At 40.8% G+C, this 24,546-nt stretch overlaps 1 protein-coding gene across 11 annotated transcripts in view; it reads left to right on the plus strand.

The window, feature by feature from the left end:
* The window catches only part of LOC122572905 (zinc finger homeobox protein 4-like), a 404,144-nt gene that overhangs the window by 177,784 nt on the left and 201,814 nt on the right, over positions 1-24,546 (plus strand). For all 11 annotated transcript variants that reach the window (XM_043738577.1, XM_043738576.1, XM_043738579.1 and 8 more), the window contains one exon: positions 5,117-5,205. The gene's annotated coding sequence lies outside the window, so the exon portion shown is untranslated. The remainder of the gene's footprint in view (positions 1-5,116; positions 5,206-24,546) is intronic.

Genomic DNA, 24,546 nt, shown 5'->3' on the forward strand with positions numbered 1-24,546 from the left:
TAAGGATTGGAACGAGGCTCGACGCGACGAAGGGTAGAAGAAGAGCTATACGGGGGGAGGTAAGGTTGGATGAGGTCGAGGAATAAGAAGAGAGAAAAAAATAACGGAAGAAGCAGGGAGAAAGAGACACATAGAAAGACAGTAACGTGAAGGGTAATGGGGGTGGTCGAGGGTGGTGGTGAGAGGTAAGCGCAGGAGGGTACCCCGAAAGTCCTTTCTCGCTAAAAAGGAGGACCCCGGTAGGAGGTGGTCGGGGAGAAGAAGGAAAGAGGAGCTGGCTGAGACTCGGTAGAGAAGAGGATGGGAGTCGGTTGGGGGCGGAAGTAAGTATTGATTCAGATTCAGCTAGTTAGCTATGCTCGAAGCAAGCACATCCCCTCCCGGTGGCTTGTTCGGCCACCTTTTTCTCCGGCAGGCACGATCGTCTTTTGCTTCTCTCTCTGTCTGCCGCGGCACGGTTGCGGGGGTGGACGGTTAGCGGCGGCGGCTGAGAAGACGACGCGGAAGCGCCGCAGAGGGTGGAACACGGGGGTGGAGCGAAGGGAGCCGAGGGATGCAGAAAAGAAGGCGTATGTAGAATGGGAAAGCGTGCAGGATCCGCGCGCGCGGAGGTGTAAGATGTAGGAGGTGACAAGCATCTCCTTCGATCTTTCTTTCCCTTTACTCTCTCTCCTCCCCCTCCCCTGCAGCCCTCCTCCCTCGGCTGCCCTCCTTCGTCTATCTTTTCGACTCAACCCCCTCTGGTCCCTTGTTATCCCGCCGTTTCCTTCGCTCCCTCTCTGTCCTCTTCTAGTTATCTGTCTATCGTTGCAGCTCCCTTTTATATTCCCATGACGACAGCCCAGATGCACTCGGCAGCCATACGAGAGGTGTATGTTAAAACTTCAGTCGATATTTCTGTTGCGCGATGGAACCGGGAATGGGAACGACCGCGTTTCCGCGACGCGTCAACAGGCTGGCTTTCCAGAAAATTTTGAAGCTGTTGAAACCAAGGATACTCTGTTGCGTTCTTGGGAATCGGCGTACATGTCTCGATGTTGTTACGTTCACGCAGTGACGATGCGTTAGATACTTGATCTCTCGATGATAAATAAGCAAATAGATAAACGGCTTTAACAAATTTGGAGAGTCTGTCGGGAATCGGTAACTTCTAAAATATTCATTATATCGGCATACCTGAACTTGGATAGCATTTTTCAAAAAATCAAGTAAATAAAATTACCATAGAAACGATCGCGATTTATGTATACACTATGAATGGACGTGTGAATCATCCAGAAGATTCATTGATCGGTTCCAAAATTGTAAAGTAAAGGAAACTGCTAGTGCTACAATCGCTAATTTTTGAAATTTTAGCATTAATCCTTAAAATTTGTCTGCGCTATCATTTATGTCATCTTTTTGCAATAAAGAAACTTAAGGGAGTAAGTTATTCGTTTCCCGAGAATTGAACATTAATCGCGTGCCTGAGTGAGAAAATTATGAAACTCGCAAAACGTAGAAGTTAATCATTACCTTCTGGAAGGCTCATATATCGAAGAATCTGTCAGCTACCGTGAAAGCAAGTCGAAGCTGCAAAAATGTCAAAGAACCGAGTAATCCTTGCTCACACGTGGTTCGCTTATCACATTCTGTAAAATGCAAATTTCCCGAGACATCACTTTAATATACATCACGTACGTATGTACATATACATGCGTGCATACCTTATACATGTACATACATACGTTAGAACGTAAAGAACTACACGAAGTATATGATAAATGAGTTACATCCTCGAGCAAATATAATTTGCGATGTCATGTCTCGCGTTAGATACCATCTCTGATGAATATCTGACGACGAAGACGTTTGAGAATAAAATAGAACAGCGGAAACGGAATCGCGCGTATGAATTAGCGCCTTCGTCTTACCCGATTCGATTCTGCCTTGTGTTTTGTGGCAGCCAGCTTTACGGGCGTCCCCATCTCGCGGATTTTTCTGCAACCAGGGCGTCGCGACGCCTTAGCGGCTAATAAGAGACGCTGTCCGAACCGGGAGGCGTCCACTCGCGTTGCAGCGCTCGTTGCAGACGCTTCCTTCCCGCAGAATTCTCCTCGCTTCGACGAACAAACATCCCGATGCTTTCGGAGAAGCTATAAATTATTTCTGAAATATTAAAATTTCTAGAGATATTACATAGAGGAAAATATAACAGAAATTCTGTATATAATATCGTTTAGAACTCAATATAGGATGTATGCTCGACAGAATATCGATCCACTTGCCCTGAGAAAATAATAAAAACGATATCTTTTTTTAATTAATGATTCGATGCGAGGGATGATCGTTTTATGAAAATGTGACAAAATATACAACTTTTTTGTCAATATATACCATAGAGATCTGTTATCTTTATATCTATTTTGCTTACTCTTCCAAGCATTGAAACAATTTCGCATCTGTTTGCATTGTGTACGTATTTTCAAAGTTTCTTCGAATTTGGTATTGCTTTTTGCAAATTCCAAAACATTCAAATATCTCAGAACATATTTACATATAGCTATGTGTTAGAGAGATAATATATTATATGTTACAACCAACCCAAGTAGTATACCTAAGTGGCGTACCTAAATAACAGTGCAAACCATCACATATTATTTATCTAACAATTATCGCTCCAATCACAGAAGACACTATCTACTGCGTTTCTCGCTATGATATTTCCTTCAAATCTTAATTACAGAATATCCATTTTTTCTTTGGTCGGTCAAACATATTAGAAAAATTAAGAAATTAAAAAATGAAGAAGTTCTTTTAAATTCTTTATAAATCCTTCCCGGTTTCGCGAGTTCCTTGCAAAACGTGGACATGGAGCGAAATCGCGAAGACTATTTCGTTGGACGCGCGCTTCGAGCGACAAAACGCCCCGTTTCTATGCACAATCGTATTTATATTTCTTAGGCCGAGCTCGACCGCGCAAGATTTATCTCCGGCCAAGAAAAGGACGTTGATTTAAGATCACGGACTGTATTATAAAACGGCGCATGCTTTCTACCTTTACTGGCCCCCTTTTTTTCTCCCCCTTCTATCTCTCTCCCTTCGTTTCGTGCATTAATTGATCCATGGTGATTTATAAACACGACCAGATAATTACGATCGAACGTAGCCGCCGCGGAATTTTATCGTAACCGTCGCGTTGTTTCAAAGGATCTATCTATCGTTTGTCGCCGTGAAGAATCTTTGTTAACGATTTTTCAAACCGACAAGAACTGCTTTCACAACGTCAACCGCTTGCGTGATTTAGGCTGGCAAAGTTGTGCTTGCTGCTTTAAATCTCAACATTCCTTTTACCGTAAACAATCGGTTCGACGAAATTCGATTTTAGTCGATGAAAAGTATCGACAATGATTTTATTTTATCCTGTTAGTTGCGAAAATTAACTGTTCTCGTTCTTAGAGTAATTAAGTGGATTAGTTCGAAAGAATCGTATTTGAAGGATACAAGAAGGAAATATATCACGTTTTCCAGTTTCTGTACGAGAAACAATTTTAAAATTCAACGCGTTGCCGATCAATTCTGTATCATCGAAGCTACCTTCGCGTACGAGCTTCGTCTAAAAAAAATCCCACCTCCTTGCATCAAATTTCCAATTGCCAAGAATTTTCAACTCGGAATAAACTCGGATTGAAATATTAATTTGATACAAGAATATTATGAATTCTCGTGCAACATACGATATCCTACAACATCTATAGACTTCGTAATATCCAGATTCTTTTGATATCAACAATTTCATAGATCCGAATGTAAGACCTCTCCATATTTCTGCTACAGTACTTCCACACAGACGCTAAATCATAAAATTCTCGTCTTCCACAACGCACGTTTTCTCGACCGAAGACCTTGGCTCGCAGTAACAGTCACCGCGCGATCTCACCCCCTGATCACTGTCGTGTTGAAGAATTTCGCAAAACTCGACTTGCAAATTCGCTTCGAAGCAGCAGCCAGCGGCGCATCGACCTCGTTCGATCGCGTCAATCTATCAAGACATTAGCCGGCGATTATTTTGTCCGATTACGTAGTCGGTCATTTATTCGCTGTCCACCGCTAATGGAAAACTATTCCGCCCCGCTTATTAACGATCGGAATGTCGTTAACAATAAGAAAAATTATCATCCACGGCAACGTGTTCTCCACGTATATACATGTATATGTAATGTACATAAGTGTATTAGTATATAAGCATTCAGACGCTCGACGGAATTGATATCGGTGCGAAATCATTACTGGCGCGCGCTGCATTGGCTGCAATTTGCGTAACGATAACAATCAGCTTTAAGTGGAACAATAGGCTGCCGTGACGGTAATTAGTGCCGCGTACTGTCTGGCGTGATGACAATTGCGCCAGCAGCGATGGTAAATAGTAACATTAATAACACTGGCCGATAGCGCGCAACCAACACCAGAGCTCGCACAGCATCGCGTAGCTGTCGCGCGAACATAATGGACCGTTATTATTCTCTTCCGTTAAATATTTAAATTGAACGGGACGGCCGGTTGGATTCGATCGCGATCGTCAAGTGATTTTCAAAACGATCCCTCGCCGTTGTGTAATCGACGTTACCGTTCGGCGAACCGTGCTCCTCGCGTTTATCATCCCCTTCGACGCGGCGTTGAAACGCGATGGCTCATGCTTATACCGACTGTTGAACGATAAAATAAAAAATTTCAAACGGTTAGATACTTTTTAGTTGATTTTTGGTTGAATAGATTGGGGGATTGGAAGTAACAATTTGCTTTTGGAATAGAGTTTCACGGTGTAGAGTTATAGAAGAAATTATTTATAATTTGGAATTACATATTTGTTCGACGTGGCTAAAAATGATAAAAGTTTATTATACCTGATACTATGATTATCGGTCAGAGATAGAAAGGAACGAGGAGTAGCACAATTGCAATTGTATAAGTCAAAATGTTTGTTCAACTAAGTTATTATAAAAGAAAGAAAAATGCGGTAGACGTTGGTAGGTATCTAATGTAATGGAAATCTGGCGTAACTTAATGCAAATACAAAGAAAGTACACTTTAAAATCTTATGGATGTTGGAATCGAATTTAAATCGATGTTGTTTCAGTTTCAGGTCATGCAAGCGAAAACGGCCCACTTCAATACCAAATTTAAAGTTTCTACTTTCCGTTAAACCAGCAACGCTACTGACCAAAGGTATTGTTCCATTTATCTACTTTCATCTAACCATAATTTAAAAACATTTAGTACTACCTATAGTATTAGCATTAACTTTAATCAAGTTGTGGTTAGTTAATTAGAGAAACTAGTTCCTTGAATTCTATCGCGCGTGATCATGGAAACGAAGAAACCATAAGATCAGTTTATTCTAAAATTGTGAACAAGTAAACGAAAAAGCTTTTAAACAAGCTTCCAACGAAACTATATTATCCCATCGCTAAATCAGCGACATTTTTCATTAAAAAGCGTGTCATCGAAAGAACAGAGAGGATCCGTGGCGGAAATCTGAAAAAATTATACAGAAAACCATGCAAATTTGTCTACGAGAATTTCGCCAAAATCACATACTCGATGACTTCCACTTAAAATCTCGTTTCGTATTTCGCGTCGCAAGATACAAACAACCTATCTTTTCTATATCACATCGGAAATAGAAAGATTTTCACCTCGAGAAAATTCAGAGCAGCACGTCGCGTCGTCTCGACGCGAAACGCCCGCGAGATCGTTTCGGAACGTCGATCGTGGACAAACGAGAAACGCCAGAAAGAAAGAAAAACAAAAAGAAAAAAAAGAGAAAGAATATCCTGGAAAATTTTTCTCGCGTTCCACGCGACGTAAGCCGGCCAGCTCGTGGACGGGCATTGAATATAGGGACAGAGACGAAACGTTCTCAAGGCGGCCCGACGACGCACGGTCGACCTTTATTGGAATATTTATGGCGGCTGGCTGTACGAGACGAATTTTTATCGATCCGTTCTGTTGCCGCACCGTCGATGCTAGGTTCGGCTCTCTCGATCTCTCCGCCGACGGAAATCGCGATATTTATTCATAAGCCTCGGTTAGAAGGCGCGCGCGGATCGCGCGCATAATAAAACCCGCGTATTGCTCGGCCGGCTGTCACTGCTTCCACCCATCGCGTTCACGTTGATTTGAAGAACGTCCGACGTCTTGCTCTGGTTCCTCGTCCCTTCTTCGTGTTTACCATCCGTTCTTCCTTATCTTTTTCTCATTTCGTCTGTTGCGGTTAACGCAACTTGGGCATAGTCGTATGCCTCTAGTCTTCATCAAGTATTCTTTAGTTTTCCTTTGTTTCTTTTCGTTTTGTTCTTTTTTCTTTTTGCGATTACGATAACTGGAATTGTTTATTACGCATGATAAGATTAGATTATTTTGTGACATTGTATTGAAAGGTTGATGTAATGGCAGCTGTGGAGGCTCGATCGTAATCGGAAGAAACGTTGTGTGAAAGAATGAATATTTCAACGAAAAAACCGATTGAACCGGCGTAGATATTACGGGTGGAAAATATTTCTTCGTGTGACTTGAATGGTTCGTTGCTTTAATATAGATAGGAAATTGAATTTTTGTTTGTCGCGTTTGGACTGCGCTGAACAAGAAAGTACTATACGCACGTGTCATGCCCCGTCAAAGCTATGAAACTTCTGCGTACAATCTTTCAATCGTATTCAACATATAATTCAGAGGTTATTCACATTTTTAATAATGCCGACACATAGGTACTCGCAGGACCGCTATAATTATATATTATTCCAAATCTCTTTTTTCGATGTGTATCTCGAATGAACAAATAATTGAAAGCCAAATAAATGGAACAGAATGACTCACGCATTCTGAATACTAACAAAAGGGTAAAATGAAAATTGTTACAATTGTCACAAACATTAACGGACATTTGCGTAGTTTTTATTACATTTCCTGTTCCCCTTGTCGTTTACCAATTACTACACACACACATGCAACAACTATCTATATCATAAAATCAATATAATATTTTGCGTCGATATTTTCAAGAAAACAATGTCGTTTCATTTTAGTAAAATTTATTTACCGTAAATTATTAAAACAACCACGCGTTAGGAATTTTTTCGCTACGGTTAGGTACTGTTCGAACTTTTCCATTTGCTATTGTCCAGAGAACACTTTCGCCGTATCGAATAATTTCGATGGTCTAGTAATTTCTTCTTAAAACGACGCGCGGTAATTTGAACCACCCACCACAAAATAGGTTTTCGTTGTACGCTACCAATATGTTTTCCGGTGGCTCCGCCTCTCTCTTTCGCCGCTCCTTCGTTTCTTCTGCTCCTGGTTCGGAACCCACGGAGGACCGCCTACAAACTTATTACTCTGGCTCTCTCGGACGCTAGGTGTTATTAAAAATTAGGGAGTGGATTCTAGACACCGGTTGCAAGTCACCGGGGCTGAGTGACTGAGAGACGCGGCCCTGTAATTAAAAAATTACAGAGACGGCTGAGCCACCGGTTTGTTGGTTTTAACACGGCCCAAGGGAAGATGAGTGTGCGTTCCAGGGTAAAACGTGAGTTCCTTCGTTCATTCATGGCGCCACCAAATTAAGGAGTATTACGATCTTTCGTTTTATCTTTGCCTTACCTGCTTCCCTTTCGTTTGTCCTCCATTAAGAAACTATTACTTATTTCCGCTTCTCTCGATAGAGATGATTTCTATTCTTTTAGCCGTATCCAGTAGTTTTCTATATTGGTTGAATTTCAAGATTCCCTCGAAGTTGTTCGTTCCGTTACGTAATACAGAATTTGTAACATTTGTCAATTCATATTCTGAAGATATACCTTTTTTGATAATAATTATTTTTGTATTCAGAAACGTTGAGTTTAGTAAAAAATTAAAGAACTTAATTTCTTTATCATGTGGCGGCACTTGACTTCAAATACCACTGCTTAACACTAACTACAGTCAGACGACGGTAGGGCAGTGGTCAGCGTCTTAGGTTGCAAACGTTCGGGACCCGGGTTCGAATCCCGGCGACCGTAGTTTTCCGATTTTTCTTCCAGGATTTTTAAATGAAAAGAAAATACAGCAGTATCCAGCAGCGACAGCTACACCCGCAGCAGAAGAACCCTATCCTCAACCAGCGGGGGACACACAACCAGCGATAATGCACTATCACCACAAACAAACTACTATACTACCACTACCCCCCCCCCCCCTCAATTACAATTTCATCTAATCGTTAAAGTGCACCGTTCGATCATTGAAGCGGATTGTTTAGAATATATATAGTGCACAAATTCCGCCAAAATGTGTTCTCTCTCACATCTTCCAAATTTATCCAAACGAATGACGAGCCTATAACAAGAAGCACTAGAGTGTTATCCACTTGCTTAAACAACTTTTCCTCCTGATGACAAATGATATCTTTTCTCCATTTCCGCTGCAAAATATGGCACAATATCTATAACATAACAGCAGCGGAAAATAACATCTTTCATGTTCAACCTCCGAGCGAACGGTGCATTAAGTAGCAGGATTATTAAGTAGGGCCGTTTTCATCCTCGTGCGACATCAAACCGTGTTTCCACTAGCCTCGTTGCCAGACTAAATGCGGCGTTAAATATCCATCCGCTTCTCACTCTTAGTACACCAATTCTCGTCATCAATCAACGCACAGATCCTGCGGAGCCACTCCACAGAAATGCGACTCGTGTCTCCTCCCATAAAGCGTTTCATATCGAATCACCGCTTGTGTAAATGGCATTATTAATTAATTTTAAATATTGATTTAAATATTTATATTTTTATAAACATAGAACTAAAGAAATGAATCTTGGGCAGAAATTTCTTTCATCCACCATACATCGTTAGAAGATGTTGTATTTTGTACGCGTTCTATAATCTTTGTATGTTAAATGCACTTGGCGAATATTTGTGCTTTTAAATTTCCCCTAAGTTGAAATGATAAAAATAAACGATAAAAGTATAGATGCGCGTACTGTCGATGATTATTTCTATGGAATCGATAGAACGTAAATCGAGATTATTTATAAAGTTTGTCGCAAAATATTAAAATTAAGTATTTTTACTAATCTACCTCAACTAAACTTAAAATTTTCACCACCTGATTTAATAATTTGTCTTAATAATTTCTCGTCAACTGACGAATATTCGATACTCCTGAAATGTCGCTTGAATCCGACCGAACAGAAATACGGTTGAAACTAAAGCAAAATAATACGCGAAGTGGAAAAGAAATGCAACGGGTGAGGGAAGAGAAAAGAAATGGGGACGAACAAAAGAGGTGCAGAAAGAAACTCCCACACGCGTAGCGTCCTCGCGGCCGAGAAGAAAGGGAAGAAACTCGCAGGTAGACCTTCTGCCAATCCCTTCGTCTTATCCACGATACTTTAATATCGGATATGGCAATAAATTACGTATCGACGTAAAAGCGGCTTCTCTGGCCCCGTCCTCTGGCAGCACGGCACGAAAACCTCTTCCTCTTGTGCCCTCCAGTGTCCCAGTCCTCGAACGTGCTTTCTTCTCCTTCCTCTCTCTCTCTCTCTCTCTCTCTCTCTTTCTCTCCATTCCATTCTCTTCTGTTCTGTTTTCCATCCCCCACTCACGTTCTATCTCGTTCTATCTCGATGTACACGTGAACAGACGGGGTAATATAATCACACTTAATGACACTCGATACGAACATGTAACATCGGCATTGCACGAGATACCGGGACGATAAGGGACGTGTTTTTCGGGACACAAGGCGCTCGTAAGTCCCGGCGTTACATAGGGACCGGGACACCGCGCCGGTTCTGCACTGTATTTATGCATTGCGCGGTGGCTAATCTGGCCGGGCTTGAACCGTCGTTTAATTTAAAGTTCGCCCGGCATTCGTAATATTTAGTGCTCGAGGATATCGTTCGACAACCAGACAGACACCACAAGTCGTTCTTGACCTGTGGAATTTGCGACTGGCTCTGAGAGAGGCGCTGGAGGCTTTTGAGTGCGTATGGGCGCTGCGTTGAGAGTGATTGGTCGGTGGAAAGGGTTGCGAGTTCTAGTTAAGTAATTTTATATTGTTACGCGGATGTTTAGATGGGATTTAGAAGTGATTTTTATGTGAAGGCAAGTTATAGGAAATTAATTAGGCTTATTGTAAAATTCTACCATTCATTTGTTACCTTCGTCAATAATATTTCATTAGTTTGGAAAATGTTGTATAAAAAGATTTCCTTTGTCTATTAATTTATTCGGAAGAACGATGTCTATTTAGCTTGCGATCTGTCTTATATCTTTCTCAACGAATGTCTGTCCTAAAACGAATTGTGAACACCGAATGATGAAATTCATCTGGTAAGTTTAAAGCCGGCCAAATAACAATATGATCTAATTACTTCATACTATAAAAATCGAGACGCTGATCGACTGTCTCTTACGTAAAAGTAAAATTTCACAAATGTAAATAGAAATGTAGATAGAAAGGTCATACTATAAACGTTGTCTTAAAAATGTACAAAAATAAAAAGATACATTATCTGAAATAAATCTGAAATTTAACACAATACGCGCAACATTCTGGCTGACAAAATTCATCAAATACACTGCATCAACAAAATCACACACAAATCACTAAAAAGCATTCGTCACATAAATCTCAATTCACTCCTTTGATTAATTTTAATTAATCATTGAAATTTCCTCCTTTCAGATACAAATATACCAATTTTGCCGTCGCTATCGCGATCCACCCATACCGAGCCGTCATCTAAATCAACGTACAAAGACGCGGCATGCGGATAGTTATGTGCAAAGCAGAAATACACACGATTCTCTATATTAGCATTTAGTAATTACCTTATCGAGTTGATCGGCCTGTAGTACAGCGTATCGAGCTTGTATCTCCGTTACGTCCTTCGCGCCTTCGTGGCACGCGAGCGATTATCGATGCACCGCTACGTTCATCACGAACGTTTCTGGCTCGGGGAATCACCGTCTACATGCCTCTTCTTCTTCCCCTTACCTCGCGCTCCTTCTTCCATTCGAACGAAATTTCTCCATTATTAGATGGAACGTTCACCTTATCGATCAATCTCTGCTTACTACGTACCATAAGTTTTCTCTTTTCTTTTCCGTTCTTCCGTTTTGTTTTTCGTCTGGATTTCTTGCACGTCTATGGTTATGTCTAGTTGGACACGTGTATACTTGCCGGATGAAATGTAGCGAGACGCTAGAGGCACGCTTGGATATAAGTGGCGGTACCTTTGACGATATGAACGATAGGATGTGAGGTTTTCGTTACATTTTGCTGGATTAGATTAAATTTTGCCTCGTGCAAATTGGATAAAGTGGTGCTACTTGAGGAATACACGGAAGGATTGAATTCTTCAGTATGCAAGAAATTCCCTGTATTCTTGTTGCAATTCTTCCTTTGATGTAGAAAAAGAAGTAGAATATGTACATGTTGCATAAAAGTATTATTTGAACAAATTTCATGTTGTTTAGAATCTATGAATTTGGATTATTTCCAATAGTTCCACAGTTATGGTTTCTGTGCGCAGAGATACGTTGGAATTCGATCGGACTTTAAATTTATTCCAAATTTAATAGACGAATTATCGTCTTAAATACTTTCCGAGTTTGTGCTATACGAATAAGAAGATACATAAATAATTTATTTTTCTAGCTAGATTTTTCAAAGCACTATTTCGTAGTTTTATGGAAAATTTATATTTTCCTACGACCAAAATATCTTTTGAACCTATTGCGTGTATAATATGAATATAACGAACTCAAATCACTGAGTTATATCGCAACTTATAGTCGTAACTTTTATGAGTAGGTACATATAGTCACGAAGGACGCTCTTTTAAATCACTTTCTCTTTGGTCTCGATCTGATCGTATTCGAAGCGCCTTCGAGCATCGTCTCTCTTTCTACTTCCTCTCTATCCTCTCTGTTTCTATTTTTTTAGCTTCACCCTTTTTCGCCAGAACCACGAGAGATTCTAAATTAGAAGCAAATCCTGTATCGTTAACATAGAAGAACATAGAAGCTAAGAACATAAAAGCAAAACGTTATTCTTTTCTGCTTTTCTTTGCACCCATCTTTGCTTTTCCCGAAGCAATTCCATTTTACTGCATCGCTTACCTGCCAGACATTCGCAGACCGTTTCAGAACCACACGATCGAAACCTCGCGCCTCTACCTGGCCGTCGTAATCGGCTCGCAGAAACTATGATCTCAAAGCTAGAGCTCTCCTGGTCAGTTTCGTTCCCTAAACTCCTATTTATGTTCTTCTGTTTGGATTAATAAACAATACAGATTTAAAAAATCTTGAATGAGGTGTTTGAAAGGACCAATTGGTTTGAAATAATTCGTATTAATTAGGTAGTTAATTAGGTAGTAGCTTAAGTTTTATGCAGTAGAAGAAACATGAATGGCGTTCTTCGGTTTTAATTGGATAGACATAGAAGAAAATGGTTTGAAGAAGTGATTAGTAGGTTATTCATAGTTTTCGACAGTTAACTGGATACTCGTTCGAAACTTATCTGGTCAGTTAATTTCCGTGCCTATCATAAATATCACTATGATTTAGAATTCGTAGCAATTAGCTCAATTTTTTTTCTATACTTTTCATTGTCTCTTGCTTTTTTTTCTTTTAATTTTTTTTTTTTTTTTTTGCTTGCGACTAACTACTTGTTTGTATAAAAACCATTCGGTCCATCGCATAAAAACAGTTCACGCATTCTCACGGAAATTTGAAAAACGAAAGGCTCAAAGACCAACGTATCGAAGTTTCAGCTACATATCGTGACATATGGGGACCAGTGACGTCACCGGGCTTTCGTTTTATCACAACTTACGAACGGGGACTTGCGGAAGGTCAGGGCTATTCTCCCGACCCCGAAACGATTTCATCGTGTGTATGTGCCGTGACCACGCATGGCCGTGGCAAGAATCGCTGTCGACTATGTTGGAGATGCGCGTATATACGTAACCACACACAGACACACATATATACATACAAGTATGCACACACATCGGTCTCGTGCACACGTGAGTAATCGTATCGCGTGTGTGCAAACGTGTATACGGTCGGTATATGTGATGTGCACCTAAGCACATAAGTATAGCCATAACCGGCAACTTCGTGAATGGAGGAGCGACGGACGATCAATGCCCCCTTACGTTTATCTACCGCTTTTATGTGCGTTTCACTGGCCACCGCGTCGTGCAGTCAGCTCCACGTTTCTGAACACGTATCCGTGGCCATTGATGTGACCACCAAATCGCCACGCAAAACCAACGCGTTCCTCGTCTAGTTTTGATCATCACCCATGATCATGACGTTTCTTCTTGTAGAAACAAATTGACGTTGCGTCGTGTGAGTCAAGAGAACGACATCGACGTGTGTTTGAAAGATTAAATTATTAGATGCAAGATCTTCGTTGAGGATTATTGCGACTTTATTAATTATATTTTGAAAACTTCATTTGTGTCGATTGCACTCCAGATTTCATTCTCTCGCGAATGTTTAGAAAATTACTATAATTAAATACACCGGAAGATGATAGAGGAGATAGGACTACACATAAAGTAGTGTCTGGTTTTAATTACTATAATAAAGTGAATTACGTATTATTTAGTTATTACAATTAAGTATCAAGTTAAAGTAACAATTAAGCTGGCAATCGTGATAATGTATCACTGTAACATGAGAAAATTGAAAACGTACTACCTTTGTACTAATTTTAAATCTTTGCCAAGTATCTCGAATATATCAAACTTGGTATAATGAGAGAAAGAGAAGAAAACGGTCGTCTCTTGTTGCGAGAAACAATTCTCATCCCCTGATCGAAGTCTTCAACCCCCTTCTTCTTCGAAGAAGAGATACAAACCCGTCTTTAGCCGTTTCAGTTTCCGTCACGTTCTTCGTTCCCTCTTCTTTTGTCCCGTCACACATGCACGCACGACGGTGGCCACCTCGCGAGCTGGCCGCAGAAATGCAAATAGCGAATTGTTCGCGGACCGCTCGCTTTCAATGTCCGCGCTCGAGGTGTTATTCTTGTCCGTGAATTACCCTCGAACGCCTCGCACGGATACTCCTCGAATTTGCATACCGACCGTGAAACTGGAAATCATTCCACTGCACGCCGGCTCGTATTCCCGATGTCTGTCATTAGCCTGGTAAAGATCACTGAAAAGAATCGACTTTCGTGTTTGAAAAGCAAGATCGGCAACATTAGTTGTTATTCAGGTTCGATCTCTGGTTTTAATTTCAACGATTACACCCTTTGTCGACTTTTTAACGTAGAAGAATCAGATTTTTTTCCCACCAACTCGGGCAATTCGGGATTTCAAAGTAATTATAAACCTTAGATGCAAATCTGTTGGAGGGAAAAATCGCACTGTTTTACGAGATACATAAAATCACAAGATTTTTTCAAAATCTTCTTTTTGCGGTCATTAAGATCATTGACGTTTCTTAAACGGCATCGTGTATTTTTAATTTCATTGCGTTGTAATTAATTAATCTCCTACTGACAAGACAAATTCATTAATCTAATAAATATATTATAAGATCGAAATAAAATATACTTGACCTTAGAAAATTTCGATGTGCAATTCTTAGTACTTAGGTACTAAAATAATTGGATTTTCATTCTTTCCTCGGTATACAATTTATGATAAAACGAAACGTATCATAAATAACATATGACTAAGCGTTTTATCGCTCCAAAAAATTTTTCAGTGAAAAATAAACCTAAATATCTAGTATCTTAAAACAATAAGTGTCTGAAGTTAAGTAACGTCTCTAATGACTCCCCTCCCTTAAACTTCAAACGAACAAAACTCGTTGAGATTAAGCAACAATTAAGAAAACCACATTTCCCAGCAGTAACGATTTGTTGATTTAATTGATCCCACTCAGACATCCGATGGAAGGCAAACTTTCACCTGTCAACGGAGCTCGTACGTTGTTTGGCAAACAATTTTACGAGAGATACGTTTCGACGGTGCGAGTAATAGACACGTCGCCGTTTCTTTTTTATTCGTCGCTTCTCGCACCACAGCCTTACGGAGGATAAAAGAAGGGGTAAAAGTCCGATCAGGTGTACGACGATTTAATGCCGCGACGTGCATCGAGCGTAAGATAATAATGGTTCGAAGGAACGTGTACGTATAGTTAGACTGGCGCTCGGTGTAATCCTGTTTACAGATCGAACACATAAACTATAATAGTGCACGATCAGCCGCGTGTTCAGCTGTGCACGTCCACGGATTTCATAAAGAGGAGATATTAAACGCGGTATAGTAGCTTCCATGACAAGCGAGATCGTAAAATCGACCAAGTGTCGAAATTTGCATGTTCCAGCGTTCGGATGAATCAAAAAAGGCCACGGGGAGAACATAAGAATTTAATATCTCGGCAGTCGGACGAATTTTTATATTTCTTATCCATATTCTTGCTTGTTAGAATTCATTTTTTTTAAGTTTATCGTTACACGTCACCCACTCATCGTGCATAAATTTTAGTTTCTCAATTCTTGTTTGATTAAACTGTCGCAAATGATCGAAAAATTATGTGGAACTTGGCAGTGAATACCCGGGTATCGAAACAAAATTTAGCACTTCGTTGGTACACTTTTCATTTTGAATAGAATTATCTGAAATATTTCTTTAACTTGTTATTTCCTTGATCGAACTATTTAGTAATTTCCCCCTAGTCCTAATGGTTTAATTTCAAACGTAAAGCGCGGTATGGAACATGAAAGATTCGTCTCGTTCGTGAAACAGTTTGAATCACTTGCCTACGTTATAGGTAAGCTTTAACAAAATCAAAAGTCTCAAGAAACACTTTTCAGTATTAAAACAAAAGCGTGTATACGATCGAGTAGAGTTGTCGTTGCAATCAGACACTTGCCAAACTAATATGCCTCTAAAACACTGCCGTTGTTCTCTCGATCAAACTTTTACAAAAGATATCCAAAATCCCACGTTACCTGCATCTAATCTAAAAACGGGTCAGATAGCTCGTGATCTGACTTCTACTTTCTCGGAAACGGACTATACTGACCAACTTGCAATTCGATGAACCGTGGGAATATTTTAATACGTGTTTCCGGGGATGCAACGGAAACACCTATTCCGGTACGGGACTAATCTATTTTAATTGTGGGTAGAACACTATAAACAAAGGTAATAAATAACCGAGAGGAATGACCGAGAGGAACGCATGGAAGGTACTGCTATACCTAAGTCTGCCTGACAGTTACAAGAGAATTAGGACTACACGCCTGCGAATAATGACACTGTATCTCTCTGCGTACGATTCGTAGACTATTCGTGATCGGACAATAGTCAACCGGTAGTGGGTGGTTCATTGTTACTATAGTTTTACCGACAATTTTCGAGCGTTCACGGTCATCCATGACAAAGCAGGTGCTACGCGTTCTTCTAACATCCTATTGGGGGTCGTCGAATAACGAAGGGTCCTCGTTTCTCTACGTTTTGTGCCCGGTCGTTGCGTGCTTCTTTCTGCTTTCCTGATCCCAGTACGGTCGTCGAGCTGACCAACCAGTGTCATTCGACGATGAGCCTCACGGTTAACAGGTTGTTGGAACCTGTCTACGTGACCTTGATCCACGAATTTCTCTCTTGGCATCGCGATTCGAAAACACGATTGATATCGTATCGACTCGAGATAGAGGGTTGTTTAGCGAGAAAGGGAATTTGGTATTAGCATCGAATACAGTGGACGGACAAGTGGAATGTGTCTTTGTAGATCTATATTATGATTTATTTCTCTCATAATGCCCCTGTTAATTTTTGTAATCGACGCTTCTCATGATTTTCGATGAAAATCGCGTTACATAATACGATACAGATGTGGCCATTTTTATCGAGTTAAAGGAACAAGAGTACAAGTAATTTCGAAGATAAGAAAATATCAAAATAATACCTCTGCTTCATAAAATGCCTACTAATCGTATCGACTAGGACATTTTTCTAACTTACGATTGATCGGTATAGAGACTGTTATCGCTTAAATGGAATTACTCGCTTAATATTTTATCAACCTGCATGAAAACAAGAGTAAGATAATCGCTTCTGCTTCTCCAACGTAATATCACGTATCGGGGAATATATGAAAGATATTTTGATTTTATAGAAAAATGCATCGCATCATATCCAATCGACGATCCTCACGACGCAAGAACGATCTCATCAAATCCTTCAACTTGACTATCCAATCATCCATAGTCCTGTTGTTTCTATCCGTTAGCGTGATCTTCGCTCGGAGAGTAACGCTCTCTGCGTCCTCTCTCCCCTTTCTTCTTGTTCTCTTCCGCCGGCATGGTAATCGCGGGCCGAACAGTTCCCGGTTCCCATAGTTTCGTGCTTAGATAGTTTTTCGGACGATGCGGTTAGTCATTAAGTCTTGACGTAAACGCACCATTCGAGAACGTCCCGGCACTCCGATCGTCCGACGGCATCCTTTTTCTTCCTGTCCGATTGCTGAGCAGAGGAAAGAGGGACACGCCGAGCACTCTCTAATTGCGACTAATTTCGTTAATTATCGTAGAAGCAGCGCGCGGCGAGCCACTAATTCGGGGGTCCTACATTGTGTCTAGACCTTAAACTACATTCGCGTATCCTGCCGGCTGCTCGACGCCGATCCCCCCGTTCCTTTCATCCTCCTTTCCGTTTCTATCTCCTTCAATTATCCTCCGCTACTTCTCAACGTCCCCTTCCATATTTGTCTCACGGTTTTCCTTCGTTCTACTAGGATATAATAAAATAGGATTATTCGAGTCACCTAAGCTTCCGCATCTTACAATTCGATCTCGAACTTTGTACACGATAATAAGACTTGTTGCGTATTATGAAACATCATTAGTGTGTAATGTACCTAATCGCGTGTACTTCCCCAATACGTATTAACCGAAGAATAAGAAAATGTCGTGCGGTTTAGATCCAGCAGGAAAAAATATCAAATATGAGAAAATGATTGGAATAATCTTATGGTAAGATTATTTGACTCATCGAGAAGGTATTACGTTAATGAGTAAAGAATATACACACGTTGCTGAATTATCAGTCACAATTAAGAACTTTAATGGCGATTAACAATTAATGGTTATTAAGGATATTAACTATCCTTCTAGGAAGTTATATCTTCGCAGAAAACTATAGTTGTAGAATTGTCAATGTACGCGATATATTTCACCGTTTATCGGTAGTTTTATCATTCTCTACCATGATACGTTTACACGATTTGATTATGTACGATGAATTTCTTATAACGCCGAACACTATCTTACGAATAATAACAGTAAACTATCTTATAACATTATGATCGTCAGCCGTTTGGAAATGCGTATAATTTTTCAAAGGATTTAACTTCCGATGTTTCCTAACGAGGAAAGTTGTTTGCAATAGTTATTTTTGTAGTTGGGTGTGTGGATGAGGAGGCTGCAAGAGGAGAGGAAAGAGAAAGCGCGAACAACGAGTTATGGCATCCTGGAAATGAACTTGTCGGTTCGCTCTGATTCTTATTGGAATTCTACTCCCCGCGTGGCTATTATTTTCTTCGAATTGACTTTTGCCCGATGATGGAGGAAACGGAAAACGGAAATTGGTAAATGTGTTTTGCGACCGATGCTAATTGAAGTTGGATAAACATACAATGGATTTGTTAACCTAGAATGCTTCTAACGATATTCCAATACATTCGATGAATTCCGAATCAATTTTATCTTCTTAAGCGTTTAATTGAGCAGCCGATTTTAAGGCAACGAATTCAAACTAAAAACACCGATCGCGCCAACGCACAAGAAATATTAATTACAATTAATCACTTGGTACGCGTAAGAGTATACACGATATCTCTAACGTAAACGCCACCTAACTTTGTTTATATAGTAAACGTCATAATAATAGACGAAACCCAAAGACTTCAAACGATACCACAATCATCACGTTTAAACTAACCATTATACAAATCTTCGCAACCCCACATTACCTTCATCATTACTCGCTATTGTTCTATTAAGAAGATATGAATCGTAAGGTAAATAATCTTACGAAATCTTCACCTCGATTCTTTGGTAAATCTAACGAGAAACTTAAAAACAACTGGTGGTTACTTATCTCGTAATGGTTTTTTATGGAGCAGCACCAGCAACGATGCAGTCGAATGAACAGGTAGATGGAAAAGAAGGGAGATTTTCGTAAGAGGAATGAAAGGCTTAAGGGGAAAAGAGAGGAAGAATAGGTGTCCTGAGGACGAAAAAATTTTCCGGCTGGTCCTAGACAAAAAGATGAAATCTTTCCATGTTCGCAGCTCTGAGCTACGAGAACGTAAGAAAAATATTTTGCTTTGAATACCGATGGCTAACACCTGCTGGTATCGAACAATTCTATCAGCAGGTCCAGCGACTACCTGACACACACATCAATGCGACTCTTTTGCCGAATTTTTCTTCTCCTTTTTCTTCTCGTTTCCTTGTTTCCTCTCGTTGGCCGTAGACCGTCGTCTCTTGAAACATCAGTATCATCTTCATAACCGTGAACACGTAGATTCCGAGAAGCAACGAAGACAATAGAGCGGACCATGCTGCGCGATTCTCTACCGTTGCTCGATTGTTGTCCGGATTTAGCAGAGATTTAGCAAGGGAAAAAGTTTCTCGGACTTGAGCGACTTGGCGAGATGGTGTTTCTCGACGTTTGATGCGTGCGGTGGAAGCTTTCGAAGCTTTGGAATCGAACGCGAAGCTAATTTTGATACTGATTCATCTTTCATCGCGTGTTATTTTAATATCGTTCGTGACGTTTTGGGATTTGACAAAGAGAAATTAGTATGTGACGCAAATTAGTGCTCTTTTTTGCTCCGTTATATTAACTGTAGAACATCGTACTTTGGTTTGATAGAAAATCCTGTTAAAGAAGTCGTGATTTTATTATTAACGAAGAAGATACTAGGAAAATTGCAATTATCGCCCGTACGTAATGTGCTAGCTATCGCGACCATAGAACCATAGAAATTCAAATGGTACGAGAACTATCCCACGATACCATAATCGTAAATACCTTCTTTTCTAAAAATTCCATTCACTCTGCGCCTATGTAAAGCCGAAGCAAAAACCACACTAATCCGCCTGAACAATCGAGAATTCTTGGGTCACGAACAACGCAGCCTCGAAACCTTCGAATCAAGCTATTCGCGAAAGAGTCTCGCGAATTCTTCGCGTTCGTATCCCCACAAGCCCATTAAATTCTCACGTAATTCGTCACCAGTGTAACCAGCTCCATTATTTAACGAAACCGCGCACGAATCGGTGGCATTCGAACTTGGAACGGTTTCACCGGGACAAAACCTGACCTCACCCTCGCTCGGTGAACGCGAGCTCGTCAGAAAATTACGTGGTCTCACGCGCGTGCACACGATTCGGAGGGTCGTCCCTGGTTGCGTGTGCATCGAGCACGTACAGGAGGGGTGGAGACAGCAACCCTCTCGAGGAAGGACGTTCTCTCGTCGACTCGTGAGACGCACGCAACGTGGCCTGTTGCCAGGTGAACGGTTCCTCGGGGCGAATCCTGGACGCAAAAGGGGTGAAGAATAGGATGAATATAGAGGGAAGAACGAGAGAGAGAAGAAAAATGTCGTTGGTGAGACGAGGAGGACGCGCTGGCCAGTGGGCTGCGCAACTTTTCAACCGGAAGGAAACCGGACTGACCAGACTGCCGGGCGCCGTGAGTTTCACCCTCCTTTTGGTCGACGAACGCGAGCCACCGACCTTCTTACCGATTCGTACACGTTAGCCAGCTTAACCGACGAATAAGGATCGCCATCGTGTATTATGCTTCAAATCATAAATCTCGTCAAACTGGTCGATTCCGCGACCGTTTTCCTAGCCGCGCAACGGGTCGGTAAATAAAGAAGGGGTTCGAGTTGCGTCGGACTTTTGACTCAAATTAGTTGCTTGGTATCCTTGTACCGACTGATCGGACGTTTGTTCTCTTTGCATCGTCTGTTGGCTTTGATGTTTGATTCGAAGCTGTTTCAAAGAAATGGCAATTGTAGAAGTCTAATAAACGTGAAGAATGCGTTAATAGATGTTGGATTTGTAACATGTCGGTATTGATAATAATCCGATAATCTTCTCCAGATTTGTCGATTTTCTTTCTCCTCGTGGATATAATCCTCATATAACTGCGTATTAAGATCTGTATTTGTGTCCGTACTTAACTTTTTCTTTGCCGTTAGAGAGTTACAGGTACACGTTTATTCTTTCCCTATATTGGCAGTCAAAAACACGAGAAAAGACTTGTAGGTACCCGAAACAAACTAACAAAAATCCACACAGAGACCATCATACACGCGTGCCACCGTAAAACACACGACTCTGGAAAAGTGAAGTTCGCGAGCAAGGAAGATTGCCAGGAATCGAGGCGAGCGCAACGTCGAATCGAAATCAAAGCCGGACTAGCGCGTTCTCTTCGTTCGTTGCTAGATTTTACTGCCCGCAGAAATTTCCATAGGATTTAACCGGTGGCCGCGCGAACAGTTTCGCGTCGAGAGATTCTCTTTCGAATCGTTCGGATAGTTGTCGAGTAAAACGATAGTAATTCGATTTTACGGCCAGAACGGAGCGGAATCGTTTCGGGTTCCCAAGCGGCCGCGGCGTTTTTTTCGCGCGGAGCGTTTCCCACCGGCAGAAAGCGGATCGTCGGCTACCGTGTCGCTGTTTTAACTCTTTGTAATATTTCTCATAGTTCGGGCCACGGTCAGCAGCTCACGGTGAGCGCCTCAGCGACGACGTGGAATGCGTAGAGCTGGCCGCATACCGAAGTATCGCGGTACGTTTTGACGACCCCATAAAACCGCGCGGACGGACGAACCACCGCTCGACGCACGCTCCGATCCTTTGTATTTTTTCAGCGTCCTGATTTCTCCTTTTCCTCTGTCCTCCGTTTGTTGTCTCAGAGATGACGGATTGAAGGAAAGCGTTACGCTTCACATGGAATTTCCGATGCCAGGGTGGCAGGTATGATTAACCTTTACGTTAGTAACCAAAATTCCATGGTTGCAGGTGTATAAGGAAATTCGAAGCTTTAACATGTAGAACTTTCGTATAAATTTCGACGTAAAGATATTTAAAAAATGAAGATTCTGCGGAAGAAATTTGGTGATATTTCTATTGGAGATTGAAAGATTCGTGAAAGCAACTATAAAATTAGAGGAAACACCGGATTAGGAAGGGATCATCGCGCTACATGTGGATATGTTTTCCGCACCTCGGTGTTTACACACCACGTGTCGTACGAAAACTACTCGACCCAGAGTCGACGCATCTAGTTACGATAAATTTTTACAATACGATAAGCCAAATGCAATTGTTATATATGGATCTAGTATTCCAATATGAAGAAATTGCGTCTATCTATAGGTGAGTTCTGTTCGAGCAACTTTGGTCACTCTTGACGAACGAGAAGAGAATTAGATTTAATTACTCGGTGTTGGAAGTGATTTTAGAAAGGTATAAAGAGCAAACGATCTATGGCGAAGTCCGAGTGAAACGTTGGAGAGATCGTGTGGGATGATAGCAGAGATTGGAATACTTCGAGGCTTTAAAGGTGGTTTATTATATCGTATATTTTATCGAGCTGGAATACAGAAGGAGGTTGGCTCTCTTTATGCGGGAAATGTGCCGGAAATTAAACTTTGGAGGGAAGAAAGTGTTTAGAATATGGAAAAAGGAGAAAGCTACGAAGAGAATCTCGGATTTGGATGAATTTTTCATAATGATAGACGAAACTGTACAAAATTGGCAAGAAGTTAAAAGAACTCCAAAATTAATTTCACCTTAAAGCGTCTTCTAACTCTCCTTAGTCGAATGAAAAATAGAGCGACCAAATTAATCGTACTCTTTTGTTCATCGTTACGAACTCCTTCGCAAGCAAATATTCCCCTCTTTCGGACAACTTTTACATCTCGTTTTCAATCACAACGCGAACATGAACACTTCAACCGCACAATTTTTATTGCGGCTCTTTATTTCGCCACCTTCAAAAGAATCCATCCAGGATTCATAGAGAACAACGGATTTCCGAACGTCACTAACGGGCGTGTTCAAAAACGAAAAAAAAAAAAGAAAAATAAAAAAATAAAAGAAAAAGAAACGGGAGGTGGCATGCATCCTTGCACGAAGGAAAAGTGATTCACCGGAACAAAAGAAGGAATCGGTTTAAAGTCACTTTACGAGTTTCCCTTTGCTAGAGACGAGACACCTGGCCATCCACTGCATCGGAATCCTGAAAGTGCAGTAAAACTGACTGAAGACAGAGCCGAGGCAAGGAGGTCCCTTTTTAAACGAACACTGCCTTCTCCCTCTCGGTTCATCCATTCACAGATATCCTCTCCTCTCTCCCCGTACTCTCTACGTTTTGCCCCTTAAACTGCCGGTTCAACCCTCTTCGAACGCAACCGCTCGCTTTCCACCGGTCAGTTCGTAGACCAGAGTCTTCCAGCGTAAGTATTTTGATAAAATTATCAGCAGCAGGTTCTTTCCAATTGCGTAGTGAACTCTTGAGATGCGAACGCTTTTCAAAATGGAATTAATTTCTATGTATGATATTCTAATAAGGAGTGAAACTACTTTTCCTATTTTGAAAGGATATTTTCGACGAACTTGCTTCCTACCTCTTCATTCTTCTCGTTACTACAACATTGTTTCTTCCACATAGACTCTAGAATTTGATGGAATTCGAAGAAATCTAAGTAGAAATTTGAGTAGATTTTATAGCACGACAATGGACATTTTTCTAATTTATATAATAATCCATTTTAATACATTTTTTCTATCTTATACGATACGTACAAAACGATACCTGTTTAATGTACTTCAGTTAATATCTTTCAATAGGAATTATTTCATTATTCAATGTTTAACGAGCGAAATAAATTTTTACGCAATACGGTAGCAAACGTCGTTTAATTAGTAAAAGAAAGGACTGTTTGCTCTTTTAATCAGGACTCGATCGAAAATAAGACGTTGCAATTAGCTTTGGTTCTAATAAGCCGATTAGCGGACAGTCTTTAAACAAGATGATCATGGAAACTTCTATGAGGCCTAGTCCGTCTATCTTCGTCTCATCCTTTAACAAGAACGAACAAATCGAGCTAATTAGAGGCCAAAGAGAGTCGTGAGGTTCTAAGAGGCATCGACAGTCGTCCCTGACGGAAAACGAATTTACGCGCAAATTAACGGACAAACGTTTCGGAATCATGAAATCTCCTAAGTTAATAAGTCACAGGTAACACCAACTCCTACCCACTTTCGTAATGCCTGTGTTAATAAGTGTTACACGGTATCATTAGAAATAGGTGAAGCACGACGTACCAGCGAGGAAAACATTGACATTTTTCATGATCGTCTCTAATGAAGCGCTTAAGTCGAAGAGACGATGAGTCTTCCAGCATGCTATAAAAGGACAGCTTCTTGTAGCTGGTTAAATGTCCCACAGAAACTCGTCATCCTCA

Source organism: Bombus pyrosoma, linkage group LG11 (assembly GCF_014825855.1).
Source record: "Bombus pyrosoma isolate SC7728 linkage group LG11, ASM1482585v1, whole genome shotgun sequence".
Classification (NCBI taxonomy): Eukaryota; Metazoa; Arthropoda; class Insecta; order Hymenoptera; family Apidae; genus Bombus; species Bombus pyrosoma.